The sequence below is a fragment of the Callithrix jacchus genome, chromosome 2, assembly GCF_049354715.1.
Source record: "Callithrix jacchus isolate 240 chromosome 2, calJac240_pri, whole genome shotgun sequence".
Classification (NCBI taxonomy): Eukaryota; Metazoa; Chordata; class Mammalia; order Primates; family Cebidae; genus Callithrix; species Callithrix jacchus.
The window spans coordinates 124546579-124561640 of NC_133503.1; the positions used below are offsets into that span (position 1 = coordinate 124546579).

Sequence of the window (15062 nt, forward strand, 5' to 3'; positions counted from 1 at the left end):
CACACAACTTTGGTACAGAACAGAAGATAAATGTTTGTTAAATGAATTCACCTGCTGACCTTACATAGATACTAAAATATTTTATAAAAGTTTCCATTGTGGAAGACAGTGTGGCAATTTCTCAAGGATCTAGAAATAGAAATTCCATTTGACCCAGCAATCCCACTACTGTGTGTATACCCAAAAGATCATAAATCATTCTATTATTAAGACACATGCTCACATATGTTCATTTAGACCTGGAACCAACCCAAATGCCCATTGTTGATAGACTGGACAAGGAAAATATGGCACATATACATCATGGAATACTATGCACCCATAAAAAATGATGAGTTTATGTCCTTTGTAGGACATGGATGAATCTGGAGACCATCATTCTCAGCAAATTGACACAAGAGTGGAAAATCAAGTACAGCATGTTTGCACTCACAGGCGGGTATTGAACAATGAGAACGCATGGACACAGGGAGGGAAGTATCACACACTGGGGTCTGTTGGAGGGGAGTTAGGAGAGGGACAGTGTGGGTTGGGGAGGATGGGGAGAGATAACATGGGGAGAAATGTCAAATATAGGTGATGGGGGGATGGGGGCAACAAACAACGTTGCCAGGTATGCACCTATGCAACAATCCTGCATGATCTGCACATGTACCCCAGAAACAAACGTACAATTGAAAAAAAAGGAAAGAAAAAAAAGTTTGGGGAATAAATGAGCTATTTTTTTTCCGTCTAGTTGTGTTCTATACCTAATTTTGGATACAGCAAAGAAAAGAAGCAAGGACAGTTTAAGAATGGAAAATTTAATCAGAAAGTGGAGAGGAAGAGAAAAATTCTATATAGGGAAAAGCAGAATACAGGCTAAGTAGTTGTAGAATTACCCACAGATTGCCTACCAGCATAAACAGATCAGAGAAAGTTGAACCAAAGTATTTTCTGATTCAAAAGGGAGGTGCTAAATTAACAGGAATATCAGAAATGACTAAACACATAAACATTTTTAAAGAAAATACTTGAACAGGCTCAATGTTGGCATGATTAAAGCTCTATAAATTCAGATAGAGCATTATCATATATCTGTTTTAACAAGCTGATCTACATCTGGCCGTCTGAATTTAGTATAGAATCAATGCAATTAAACATAAATGATTAGTCACAAGGTACCAGGATGTATGTTGGCATCAGGAAAGCAGGTGTGCATGGGTGTATACCAGCCTTACGTTCTCTATTCTCAAGGAGTTAAATATCTAGCAGAACAAAAATAATTGAAATAAACTGGAAAAGGCTGTCTAACAAGTGCTATACTACTTGGTTTGAATATTGCAAAGAGAGGATTTTAAAGGTCAATAGTGTTTTTAAATAATAGAAAGCTAATTGGACTTGATCCAGAGTCCCTTGAAGTAGACACTCATATTTTATTTTTAGAAAGGAAGATGACTGAAAAAAATTATGTGATGAAAGTTATAATATTGTGAGTTAAAGTTTCAGCCTTCGTCTATATAATCATTGGCCTTCTTTGCAAAGTTCATGATGGCACTCTGTTTTTCACTGGATAGATATGTGAAGAAGGCAGAAGAGAAAAGCACCTCATTCAATTTTCAGGATACGGAGAATCATTTTATGAAGAGCTGGTGTCCTTCTAATGGAGAATGAAATGGACCTTGTCTTTGGAAAGATGGAGATGTAATAATTATCTTAAAGTCCTTTTGAAATAATCATTTTAATAATATTCAATGTCTCTTCAGATTGAATGAAAAGGGTAACAGAGTTGGGAAGATAATGTCACTCATGAGGAATTATTTGAAATTCTTGACCCCAAAGGACATGAATTAGCTTTTTCAATTTTATCCTGGAGATGGGCCATTATAAAATAAATTTCAAAAATAAGTACAGAAGAAATAAACAAAAGCCCATGATTTTTGAGAGCTCTTCATGTAATTTTACTCAATATATGTGATTAATTTAAAATATAAAATGTGACAATTTTTAGAAGTTTGTAACAGTTTCCAAATATACGTCTTATATTGAAACAGTTATTGTGAGATCCTGCTTTGGGATCAGAAGGTAAGTTTAATTCATAGTTTTTAAAATAGATTTTGGGCTGGGTGTGGTGGCTCAACCCTGTAATCCCAGCACTTTGGGAGGCTGAGGCGGGCGGATCACGAGATCAAGAGATCGAGACCATCCTGGTCAACATGGTGAAGCCCCGTCTCTACTAAAAATAAAAAATTAGTTGAGCATGGTGGCACGTGCCTGTAATCCCAGCTACTCGGGAGGCTGAGGCAGGAGAACTGCCTGAACCCAGGAGGCGGAGGTTGCCGGGAGCCGAGATGGTGCCATTGCACTCCAGCCTGGGTAACAAGAGCGAAACTCTGTCTCAAAAAAAAAAAAAAAAAAAAGTAGATTTTATCTTTTAGGGCAGTTTAGGTTTACAGCAAAATTGATCAGAACTTACAGAAATTTCCTGTTTACTCTGTTCTGACACATGCATAACCTCCCTCATTATCAACGTTCCCACCAGAGAGATGCATTTATTACAACTGATGAATCTACACATTAACATTCAGAGTCCATAGTTTACATTAGAGTTCACTCTTGGTGTTGTGTATTCTATGGGTTTAGACAAATATATGATGGCCTGTATCTACTGCTACAGTATCATATAGGGTAGTTTCACTGCTCTAAGAATCCTCTGTGTTCCGCCTCTTCATCCTTTCCTTGGCCATTTCCTGACAACCTTGGATCTTTTTACCGTATCCATAGAAGGGCCTTTTAGAGAATGACATATATTGGAATCATGCAGTGTATACCCTTTTTAGTTGGCTTCTTTTGCATAGTAATATTCATTTAAGATTCCTCCGTATCTCCTCATGGCTTGGTAGCTCATTTCTTTTTAACCCTGAATAATATTCCACTGTCTAGATGGACCACAGCTTATTTATTCATTCACCTGGTTGCTTCCAAATTTTGGCAATTATGAATGAAGCTGCTGTAAACACCCATGTGTAGATGTTTGTGTGGACATAAGTTTTAAATTCCTTTGGGTAAATACCAAGGAGCATGATTGCCAGATTGTAAGGTAAGAGTAGGTTTAGTTTTGGCCTGGCGTGTTGGCTCCTGCCTGTAATTCCAGCACTTTAGGAGGCCGAGGTGGGTGGATCACTTTATGGTCAGGAGTTCCAGACCAGCCTGGCTAACATGGCGAAGCCCCATCACTACTTAAAATACAAAAATTAGCCTAGTGTGGTGGCAACAATTCTGGAGGCTGAGCAGGAGCATCACTTGAACACTTGAGGTTGCAGCGAGCCAGGATTGCGCCACTGCTCTGAGCCTGGGCTACAGAGTGAGACTCTGTCTCAAAAATAAATAAATAAATAAATAAATAAATAAATAAATAAATAAATAAATAAAAGGAGGTTTAGTTTTGTAGAAAACTGCCAAACTACGTTCAAGGGGCTGTGTAATTTTGCATTGCAACTAGAAATAAATGAGAGTTCCTATTGCTCCACATCCTCATAAGCATTTGATGTTGTCAGTGTTCTGGATTTTGGCTATTCTAGTAGGTATGTGGTAATTATTGGTAGGTATGTCATGATGCCTTGCTATTTTCACTTCATAGAGTTTTAGTCTTTTGTTTCTTTTGTGTTTTTACCCTAATTACATAAAGTGAAGTCGTCTTTTCTCTTTCAACTGAATAATGAACTGTCTTCATAAGTCATTGATTATTGGAGTATGGAAGTAAAATAAGATTTAAAAAAAAGAAAAAATGAGAGAAGCACAAATACAGTTCTGTTAGAGGTTTATACTTTTCTACCTGTAGGGCAAATGCATAGCTGATTCATACACCCTTCCTCATGTTGGATCAGTGGACTCTGTTCTCACAGTTTGCAGTCTGGTTGAGAGAGCCAAAGAAGGAGTCTGCATTTTGCTGCTTTCTATATCACTGTGATCCACTGGGATTGACAACTTGAAGGCTTCTATCAATAAAGTGATAGAACCCCTGTGTGATGTAGGTTCATTCTTAAGGAGGAACATGCATTTTCTTATTGGATAACTGGGCTACATTTTGTTCCTTCATTTTTGGAAGTAGGTGGTAATTATCATTTCAACATTTTTTTATCTCCTTAATTTCCAGTACCTGAGTGCTTGTTTTTCCTGAGTTAATGTTACTTCTGAAGAAGGATTAGTGAAAGCTTCGCTCTAAGGAATGATAATAAAAATAAACTAATTGATGAATAAATAAGTGAGGCATGAAAAGAAACTAAGAAATGCATTTTAAAGGTTGTAATATAATAACTTTCAAAGGCATATGAAAACTCTTGATACATGTTGGAGAAAATAAAATCTGATTCCACATCTTATTTTACTTTACAGCTTGGATAATATTTGTGTAAACCAAATTTTCACATTTTTTCATACTCATCATATGAACAGGACTATTGGGTCCTAGGCTTAAATAATCACTGAACAGCAAACTAATTTTTTATTTGTTCACTGATTTAAATGTTTGTGTCCATACAAAAACCAGGATACACATTCACTTATAATCATAATAAATTGGAAGTAATTAAGATGGCCTTTCACAGGGTAGATAAACAAACTGTAGGACATTTATACAATTGGATACTATTAAATAATAAATAATAAACCATCAAGTCATGTTAAGACATGGATAAGTGATAGATCATATTGGTAACTGAAAAAAAGCCACTCTAAAAATATATATACTGTATGATTCCTTTAACTGACTTTCCTAGTCACTTGGGTTGATCTAACAAAGTCCCATAGGTTTGGTAGCTTATAAAAAACAAGCTTGGCCATTCGTCGTGGCTCATGCCTGTAATCCTAGCACTTTGGGAGGCCAAGGCAGTACTTTTTGTAGGACTAGGAAGTCTGAAGCAATGGTACCTATCTTTGCTTCTCCTTGCATCTTTCTGTTTTGTCATTTATTTTCAAAACGAGAGAGAGAGAAAGCATGAATGATGTGCCAAGCGTTGCTCTAGTTTCTGGGAAGGAAAGAGTAGAAAAAATAATCACAGTCTTGGTTCTTATGCAACTTCAACTCTTAACAGCAAAAGTAGACATCTTACAAATTTAATTAATTTCATCGGACATACTATTATGAATACAAGTTTCTGTAGAAGCATATGCTGAAGGACCAAGACATATGAAATTCTCATTATGCAATTTACATTTAAGGCAAATAACTAAAATAAGGGATACACAGTAATAGAACAAGATATAATTTTTTAAAACTTCAGCTGTTTCTTCAGAGGAAATTTTGATAATGCGAGAAATGAAGGACTTCAAAATAAAGGAGACTTAGATAGCTCTCAATAGTAAATTACATTCTCTCTGCCAAATGCCAAGGGCATATCTAAAGTTTCTTACATTGTAGCAGTAGAGAGAACAGGTATACTCATATAGTAGTGGCAAGTTTTAACATAAATAAATATGAGCCATTATCTAGCATTTACAATGATTTTTTTTAATGTATGCAATGACAAATGGCAAGTAAAAAGGCTATTGTTTCTGAAATATAATTCTTGATTACTTCATACCTCTAAGCTTCAACTTTGATAGAGATGGAAAAATTTTTCTAACTCCCACATCAGCCATATCATAAAGAGTTAGTGGTTTCAATTAAAACATTACAGACTAGATGCAGCCAGGTGGAACAACTCCCAATGAAGGACCAAGACCACTGGCGTGCTCCTAACACGTCTTCGGAGGGAAGGCACAAAAGCTGGGCTGAATGGGGAAAGCTAGGAAACTTGCATGGGGCTACCACACGCCAGAACTCGTGAAATAATTGTTAAGTCACAAGTAAGGACAAGAAGAAGGAAACAGCTGTGGACATATTTGAGTTAACAAAAAACCTACCAAAGTTATTTTTTGCAGGAACAATGCAAAATGTAGCTTGATTGGGAGCTGTTTCATGCACAGTGCAATCATCACTGCCTTTTTTCTTTGCTTTTTTTGTTTTTATAACAGGCATGTATACACTCTTCTTTGGGACACAAGGAATTAATTATTCACTGAGAAGTAAACAGGTTGTGATTAAAGAAGAGTGCTAAAGGCACAAATAGCAAGATGCTTAGAGTCACTGTGTAAGGATAAATTCATTAACTTGGTTGAATGGATTTAGGATTGGGAAAAGTTTTATGTGTGTTATTTTGATGTGCAAGGGCACATTTTTTTCTTCACAGGAACTGAAGATTTTTGGAGTAAAAGTCCAATGCTCCAAGTAAGTATTCAAATTACCTTAAAAATTAAAATGATATTTTTGCCAGAAATACCTACCTTCCCACTATTATTTTAGCTAAAAGCAGCCTTGCTCTTTTCTGAATTTCTCTGAATTTACCACCAGTTAGAACCTCATAATTTACTATAGTTTGGTTTATCTTTATGTTGCTATTGCATATACATCATTGACATCTACACTACATATATATTTGTGTTATAAAGAAATTTTCTAATTTAAAACCACTCTACAGTAATACTTTTCTAATTTCTACTGTTTAGCTCATAGCCTTCAAATAATGAATAGTAATGCTATTTTATAAATTGATGACATGAGAAATAAATGAGTTGTAAATTAAAAGTATTTAAAAACTAGGCACAATGGCTCACACCTGTAATCCCAGCACGTTGGTAGGTCGAGGCTGGTGGATCACTTGAGGTCAAAAGTTCAGGACATTCCTGGCCAACATGGTAAAAACCCATCTCTACTAAAAATATAAAAATTAGCCAGATGCAGTGGCAGGTGCCTGTAATCCCAGCTACTCGGGAGACTGAGGCAGGAGAATCACTTGAACCTGGGAGGAGGAGGATGCAGTGAGCCAAGATCATGCCATTGCTCTCCAGCCTGGGTAACAGAGTGAGATTCCCTCTCAAAATAAATAAATAAGCCTTTATTTAAAAAAATTACCTATGATATGGCATTTATTTTATGAAGATGATAAAGCACATTTTTGGAAAAAGGTATGTTGGTTATATGAGGGAGACCTTTAGTAAAATTTGAGAAGAGAATGTGCTCAGATAAGTTTTTAAAATGGATGGGTAAGTGGGTAGCAAAGAAAAAAGAATTAAAGATTTCTGGATAAGTTTCAAAATAAAATTTTAAGAAAGATACTTATAATAAAATAAGATATCAAAAGAAAAATATATATTAGCAATGTGGATCTACCTAGTAACACATTTTCTAGAAGATTCTGACATTGGAATAAACCAGAGGAACCATGAGATTTTTCAAAATTTAGAGAGGAACATGAAGGCACTACTAACCAGAATTTAAGTTTGGACACTTAATCTTATTATTGTGGCGGAAGATTTGGTAAGACTTAATAAAAAGAGTGAAATAATTTGATATGTAGACCTCTTTTAGATTTCTTAGACTCTAAAATTTGAAAGAAAAATAGGAATCTTTTCTAATCACAATAGATTATAAGAGGGTATATAGATTAAAATAATAACATATGTCAAAATAAATTTGTGAGTAATCAAAGCCTAAATAGTCTTTTCTCTCTTAAGCTGGATTAATAAATACAGCAGCTTCTTTAACTCACTTTTAGTTTTTCAACCCCAAAATTAACTCTTTCCATGGAAGCTGAGAGTTCTTAAGTCAATTAAACATATAATTTTGCCTTTGCCTTAATTCATTATAAGTTTTATTATGCATCAATAGAGGTATTGATATCGATAGATTTGTGTCATTTTGTTTTTCTTTTTTCTCTGATATTTTATATTTATTACCCACATACCTAATTCATTGTCTAAGCATTCTAAAAAATGATTTTCAGAAAACCATTTACTATTCATTCCTCAACAGGATGGATCATATGTATTCAGAAGGTATGTATTATATCATATAATTTTAAGTTTGTCTGTTTAGAATATAAAACAAAACCTCAGAGATAAAAATTTCCAGAATGGATAAACTAGTTTGTTCTTTGTAGATTAAAATAAATCATATTAGTATATCATTGGATGATATGTACACAATCTTCATCTTATCACACTATAAAGTTAGTGAGCAGTCCAGAAGATCAACCTCACTTCTGATACTACCCGCAAGTTTGATGATTCCTGAGACCACCCTGAGTTGCAATAATTCACAAGAAGGAATAATAGAACTGAGTGAAAGCTGATTTTATCATGATTACAGTTTATCATAGTGGAAAAATACAGATTAAAATCAACCAGGGTAAGAGATGCATGGAACAGTGTCCATGAAAGTTTTGCTTCTAGTTGTCTTTTTCCAGTGGGGTCAGGGACAATCCTAACTTTCTTGATAGTAAAGGTGACAATATGCATGAAATATTTGCAGCCAGAGAAGCTTACCCAAGCCTTGTTACACAGAGCTCTATTGAGGCGCAATCACATAGATATAGTTGACGGATTCTGTGGCTGACTTTAGCCTCCCCACCCTCCGGATGTAGAGCAGATACAACATGGACCAAATTTCCACTATAAGTCACATTGTTAGACTATTGCTATGGCCTAAGGCTTTCAGGAAAAGCAAAACAAAAGATCAGGATGAATGTTTGTTATATTTTCAGTGTTTGGTGTAATATATTTAAAATAGTAATATTGCCAGTTTTAATTTGATTTATATTTAAGCAGGTCCATCATATTTGTGGAAAAATATTTTTTAAATGTAAGGGAAAAAATTGGCACTAGAGATAACCATAATGATATTGCCAATTTATGCTATTGTATGTTTATATGCATATGTGTGTATAACAAAATATAATTTTACTTTTTAAAATATTTTAATTAACAAAAAAAGTATATATTTATTATTTACAACATTATGTATTGAAATGTGTATACTACCATTCTACTCTCTACTTTTTTGAGTTCAAATTTTTTGGATTCCACATATATAAGATCATGTGTATTTATACTTCTGTTCCTGGCTTATTTCAGATAATGCAGGGTCCTGCAGGGTCCTACATGTTTATCCATGTTGTTGCAAATAAGATAATTTATTTCTGTTTTAAGGCTGAATAGTATTTCATTATGTATATGTGCCACATTTTCTTTATCCATTCATCTGTTGATTAACACAGGTCGATTCCATATCTTGGTTATCATGATAATGTTGCTGCGAACATGTGAGTGCAGATAGCTTTTTGACATATTGATTTCAATTGCCTTGAATACATACCTAGTGGTGGGATGGCTGGTTCATATGGTAATTCTATTTTTTGTTTTCTGAAAAACCTCCATACTAATTTTCATAATGACTGCAATAATTTTACATTTCCATCTAAACAGTGTAAGAGGTTTCTTTTTTCTCCACATCCTTGACAGCATGTTATCTATCAGCTTTTTGGTAGACATTGTAACAGGTATGAGGAAGTATTTCATGTTATTTTAATTTTCATTTCCCTAATGATTTATGAGATTGAGCATTTTTTCATATAATTTTTGGCCACTTTATGTCTTCTTTTGAGAAACATATGTTAAGGTTCTTTGTCGTTTAAATTGGGGTAAGTTTTCTTGCAAAGGAGTTGAGTTCTTTAAATATTTTGGATAGTAACCTTTTACTAGATGTATCATTTGCCCATATATTCTCCCATTTCTCTTTGCTTTGTTGGATATTTGCTGTGCAGAAACTTTGTAGTTCAATATATTCTTATTTGTCAGTTTTTGCTTTGTTTGCCTGTGCTTTGGGGTTATATCCAGAAAATCATTGTCAGACCAATGTCACGGAGCTTTACATCTATGTATTCTTCTAACAGTTTTACCATTTCTAGTCTTATGTTTAGGTTTTTAATCCATTTTGAGTTTATTTTTGTATATACTGTAAGATAAGAATCCAGTTTCATTTTTCTGCATGTAGATACCCTGTTTTCCTAACACAATTTATTGAGTAGACGCTCCTTTCCACTTGTGTGTTCTTGGCACCTTTATAAAACACTATCTGGCTATATATGCCTGAATTTATTTCTGGGTTTCTATTTTATTACATTGGTCTAAGTGTCAAAACATTGGTCTAAATGCTAAAACATTTTTATTGCTATAGATTCGTAATACAGTTTGAATTCAGAAAGTATGATGCCTCCAGCTTTGTTGTTCTTACTCAAGTTTACTTTTGCTACTTGGAGTCTTTTAGGTTATGAATTTTAATATTTTGTTATTTCTCAAAAGAACACCAGATAGATTTAGATAGGGATTGAACTAAATTTGTTGATTACTTTGGGCAGTATAGACATTTTAACAATCTTAATTCTTTCAGTCCCTGAACATGGAATGTCTTTCAACTTATTTGTGTTTTATGTAATTTCCTTTATATCAATATTTTATATTTTTCAGTGGATGAGTCTTTCCCTTTTTAGGTTAAGCTTATTCCTAGGTATTTCATTACTTCTGTTACTACTGTAAACAGGGTTATTTTCTTAATTTGATTTTTGGAAAGTTTGTTGTTTGTGTATAGAACCAACACTAATTTTTGTGTGTTGATTTTGTATCTTGTAACTTTACCAAATTCATATTTTAGTTCTAACAGGTTTTCTTTTGTTTTATTTTTGGAGTCTTTATGGTTTTCTTTATAAATGATCAAGTTATCATCAAACAGAGACATTTTTACATCTTACTTTCTGATTTGGATGCTTTTTATTTGTTTTGCTTTCATAATTGCTTGGGCTAGGATTTCTAATACTGTGTTGAAGGGAAATGGTGAGAGTGGGCGTCCTTGCCTTGTACCAATCTTACAGGGAAGCTTTCAGTTCTTCCCCAATAATTATAATGTTAACTATGTGCTTTTCATTTGTGGCCTTTGTGCTGTAATAAGATTCTTTTATACCTATTTTGTTGAGATTTTAAATCACAAAAGGGTCTTAAAATTTGTCCAATACTTTTTCTGCATCAGTTAAGATAATCATGTGGCTTTTCTTTCATTAATGTATTGTATCATGTTGATTGAGTTGCATATGTTGAGTCATCCTTGCATCCCACTTGATCATGATGTATAATCCTTTAAATGTTACCAATTTTACATGAAATTTTTGCAACCATGTTTTTCACAAATATTAGCCTATAGTATTTTTTCCTATGGTGTCTGACTGATTTTGATATCAGGGTGATGTTGGCCTCATAAAATGAATCTGGAAGTATTACCTCTTTTACTTTTTCAAAGAGTTTAAGGTAACTTGATATTAATTTTTTGGATATTTACTGTGAGGCCATTAGGTCCGAGTTTTTTGTTGTTTTCAGGAAATTTTAAATGCTTATTAAATCTCCTTATTTGTTATTTTTCTATTCAGGCTTTCTATTTCTTCCTGATTCCGTTTTTATACTTCTTACAATTTTAGAATTTTATACATTTTTTTCTATGTTATCAAACTTTTTTGGCATATAATTGTTCATAATAGCCCCTTATGATATTTTTTATTTCTGAGATGTCCACTATAATATCTTTTCTTTCATTTTTTCTTTTATTTATTTGAATGTCATCTTTTTTTTTTTTTTGGATAAGAAAAGTGGAATAAACTTTAACCGTGGTATTTTTTTTTTTTTGAAAGAAAGAAAAAGAGAGAGAGAAAGGGGGAGAGAGAACAGGAGTCTTGTTCTATTGCCCAGGCTGGAATGCAATCTAAAAATACGTATTAAAAACCTCTTTTATGCCGATAATTGTGCTTAACAGACAGGAAGGAATAAGGGAAGAAAATAACTAACTAACAGCCAACCAATATTTCATTTAAGTCTGTGAAATGCTATGCAAATGCTGAAGAATGATTTACTTCCAATCACGTAGTCACTTTCAAAACAAGTGTAATGTTATACTGAGAAAAATGTATGTTCTGTGGACCTGGGGTGAAGAATTCTATAAATATTCACTGAGTTTACTTGTTCCAGGTCTGAGTTCAAATCATAGATGTTCCTGTTAATTTTCTATCTCATTGATCCGTTGAATATTAACAATGTGGTGTCAAAGTCTCCCGCTATTACTGTGCGGGAGTCCAAGTCTCTTTATCAGTCATTAAGGACTTGTAGGCTGGGCGCGGTGGCTCAAGACTGTAATCCCATCACTTTGGGAGGCCGAGGTGGGTGGATCACGAGGTCAAGAGATCAAGACCATCCTGGTCAACATGGTGAAACCCTGTCTCTACTAAAGATACAAAAAATTAGCTGGGCATGGTGGCACCTGCCTGTACTCCCAGCTACTCCGGAAGCTGAGGCAGAATTGCCTGAACCCAGGAGGTGGAGGTTGCAGTGAGCCGAGATGGCGCCATTGCACTCCAGCCTAAGTAACAAGAGCAAAACTCTGTCTCAAAAAAAAAAAAAAAAAAAAAAAGAACTTGTCTTATGTATCTGGGTGTTCCTACATTGGGTGCATATATATATTTATGATCATTGACTCCTGTTGTTGCATTGATCCTTTTACCATTATATAATGTCCTTTGTTTCTTTTAGTCTTTGTTACTATTGAAGTCTATTTTGTCCGAGACGAAAGTTACAACTCCTGTTTTTTTTGTTTGTTTGTTTTTGTTTTTGCTCTCCATTTGATTGGTAAGTCTTCCACCAACCCTTTGTTTTGGGTCTTTGTGTGTCCTTGCTTATAAGATGGATCTGGATGTAGCATAGGGATGGGTTTTGACTTTTTATTCAATTTGCCTGTCTGTGTTTTTGACTGGGGCATTTAATCCTTTTACATTTAGGATTTAATCAATTTAAATTTGTCTTTTTCTTTTCCAAATAGGAGGCCTTTTATTTCTTTCGTTTGCCTTATTGCTCTATCTAGGATTTCCAGTGCCACATTGAGTGGGACTGGTAAAATTGGGCATCCTGTCTTGCTCTAGTTCTTAGGAGAAATGTTTCCAATTTTTCCCTCTTCAGTATGATGTTGGCTATGGGTTTGTCATATATGACTTATATTATTTTGAGGTATATTTCTTGTATGCTTAATCTTTTAAGAATTTTTATCATGAAGGGATACTAAATTTTCTATATATATTGAGATGATATAGGTTTTTGTTTTTAATTCTGTTTATGTGATGGATCAAATTTATTGATTGGCTTTCCTTTTAAATATAAGTTTTAACTCTTTTCTTTATTATTGGACTTCAAGTTCTGGGGTCATTTATTTCTTTTCATATTTGATCATAGGTTGTTAGTAGCAGTCATGCCACATTTGAATTTTTTGCTACTTGGGAAATTTATCCTGGCAGATACCCTGAGTCATCACGCATAAGCTCAAATTTCTACAGATTCCCAGGGCATGGACAGAATGCAGCCAAGCTCTTTGCTAAGATGTAACAAGGGTGACCTTTGCTCCAGTTCCCAATAAATTCCTCATTTCCATCCAAAACCTTTTCAGCCTGGTTTTCACTCTTCCTATTTCTATCAGCATTTTAGTCAGAACTCTCAACCAACTCTTATTTTTAGATATTTTTATAGCAGTGCCACACTCCTCAGTACCAGTTTTCTGGGTGAGGCAATTTTTTGTATCACTAGACACTATAAAGTACTATCTGAGGCTGGGTAATGTATAAGGAAGTGGTTTAATGGGCTCAGAGTTGCGTAGGCTATATAAGAAGCATGGCACCGGCAACTGCTCTGCTTCTGTTGAGGACTCAGAGAGCTTTTACTCATGGCAGAATGTGAAGCAAGAACAGGCATATCACATCATGTGAGAATGAGTGAGAGACAAAGAGAAAGAAGGAGAAGAAGGAGAAGGAGGAGGAGGAGAAGGAGACAGACATTTTAAACAACCCCATATTGTGTGAACTCAGTGAGCAATCACTCATTACCATGAAGAGGGCAGTAAGCAATTCATGAGGTATCTTACACCATGAATGAAATACCTTCTACCAGGCCTCACCTCCAACATTGAGGATCACATTTCAAGATGAGATTTGGAAGGGCCAAATATTCAAACCACATTATTATATATTCTGGGTGTAAGACATTTATCATTAAGTTCTTTCTAGTTTGTGTCTGGTCTTTTTATTTTCTTAATGCTATCATTTTAAAGCAAATTTTTAATTGTTATCATTCAGAGGATTATGGAGGTGTGAAGGTAAATTCATAGACTACAATTAATATAAAAATGAAATTCCTCTATATTTAAAGAATAATCTGAATATATTAATTAAGAAGATAATTTGATGTAGAATAACTGTAATTATAAGATAATGGCAAAAATATCTCTGAATCTGCTAACTGTTGGTATTTATGATACATTAACATGAGCGTGGACATTAAATATTTTTTTTTAAATTCAAGAAGCATTAGCTAACTGCTTAACACTACTTTAACTGTTAAGGGAATGTACAAAAGCATAGATAAAATCTGGAAAGTTCTGAAAATTATGAATACTTCATCAACCTCCATTCTTTGGAAACCTCTCTATCCCACTGAATAACTGAAATGAAAAGAGTATCAGATAATGTATCACTTTTAAAATACTGAAATGTCAATCCTCTAGTTATGAAGCATTGATGTTAACACATCATCTTTCTTGAATGAAAAGTACAAGTTTGAAAAGATATGTAAATAGATGAGTAGCTTTTGGTCATTTAAAGAAATCTGCTAGGTGAGGTGGCTTATGCCTGTAATCCCAGCACTTTGGAAGTCTGAGGCAGGTGGATCACGAGATCAGGAGTTCCAGACCAGCCTGACCAACATGGTGAAACATCGTCTCTCCTAAAAATACAAAAGCAATTAGTTGGGCATGGTAGTGTGCACCTATAATCCCAGCTACTTAGGAGGCTGAGGTAGGAGAATTGCTTGAACCTGGCAGGTGGAGGTTGCAGTGAGTCGAGATTGCACCACTTCACTTCAGCCTGGGTGACAGAGTGAGAGTCTGTCTCAAAAAAAAGAAAAAAGAAAGAAAGAAACACATAAAATCTGCAGTACTCTGTGCATCTATTGAACCACTTGAATGAGATAGACATGGGAATAAAATTAGGTACATAATTGAGTCTTTTTTATGTTTTCTAAAATGATTCAATAGATTTTTCCTCTTTAACAATCTTCTCTATTCATGGAATTGTATATGATTAGTTCTGGCATTGATCAGCTTCAGTTGCTTTTCATGAGTTACAAAGAGC

The 15062-nt window shown here is 34.4% G+C and overlaps 1 long non-coding RNA gene across 1 annotated transcript in view; it reads left to right on the top strand.

Moving 5' to 3' along the window:
• The first annotated feature begins 586 nt into the window (after positions 1-586).
• The window catches only part of LOC128931357 (uncharacterized), a 44781-nt gene continuing 30305 nt past the window's right edge, over positions 587-15062 (top strand). The window contains exons 1-4 of the long non-coding RNA XR_008479666.2: positions 587-1683; positions 5995-6110; positions 6210-6247; positions 7832-7854. This is a non-coding gene — a long non-coding RNA (uncharacterized LOC128931357). The remainder of the gene's footprint in view (positions 1684-5994; positions 6111-6209; positions 6248-7831; positions 7855-15062) is intronic.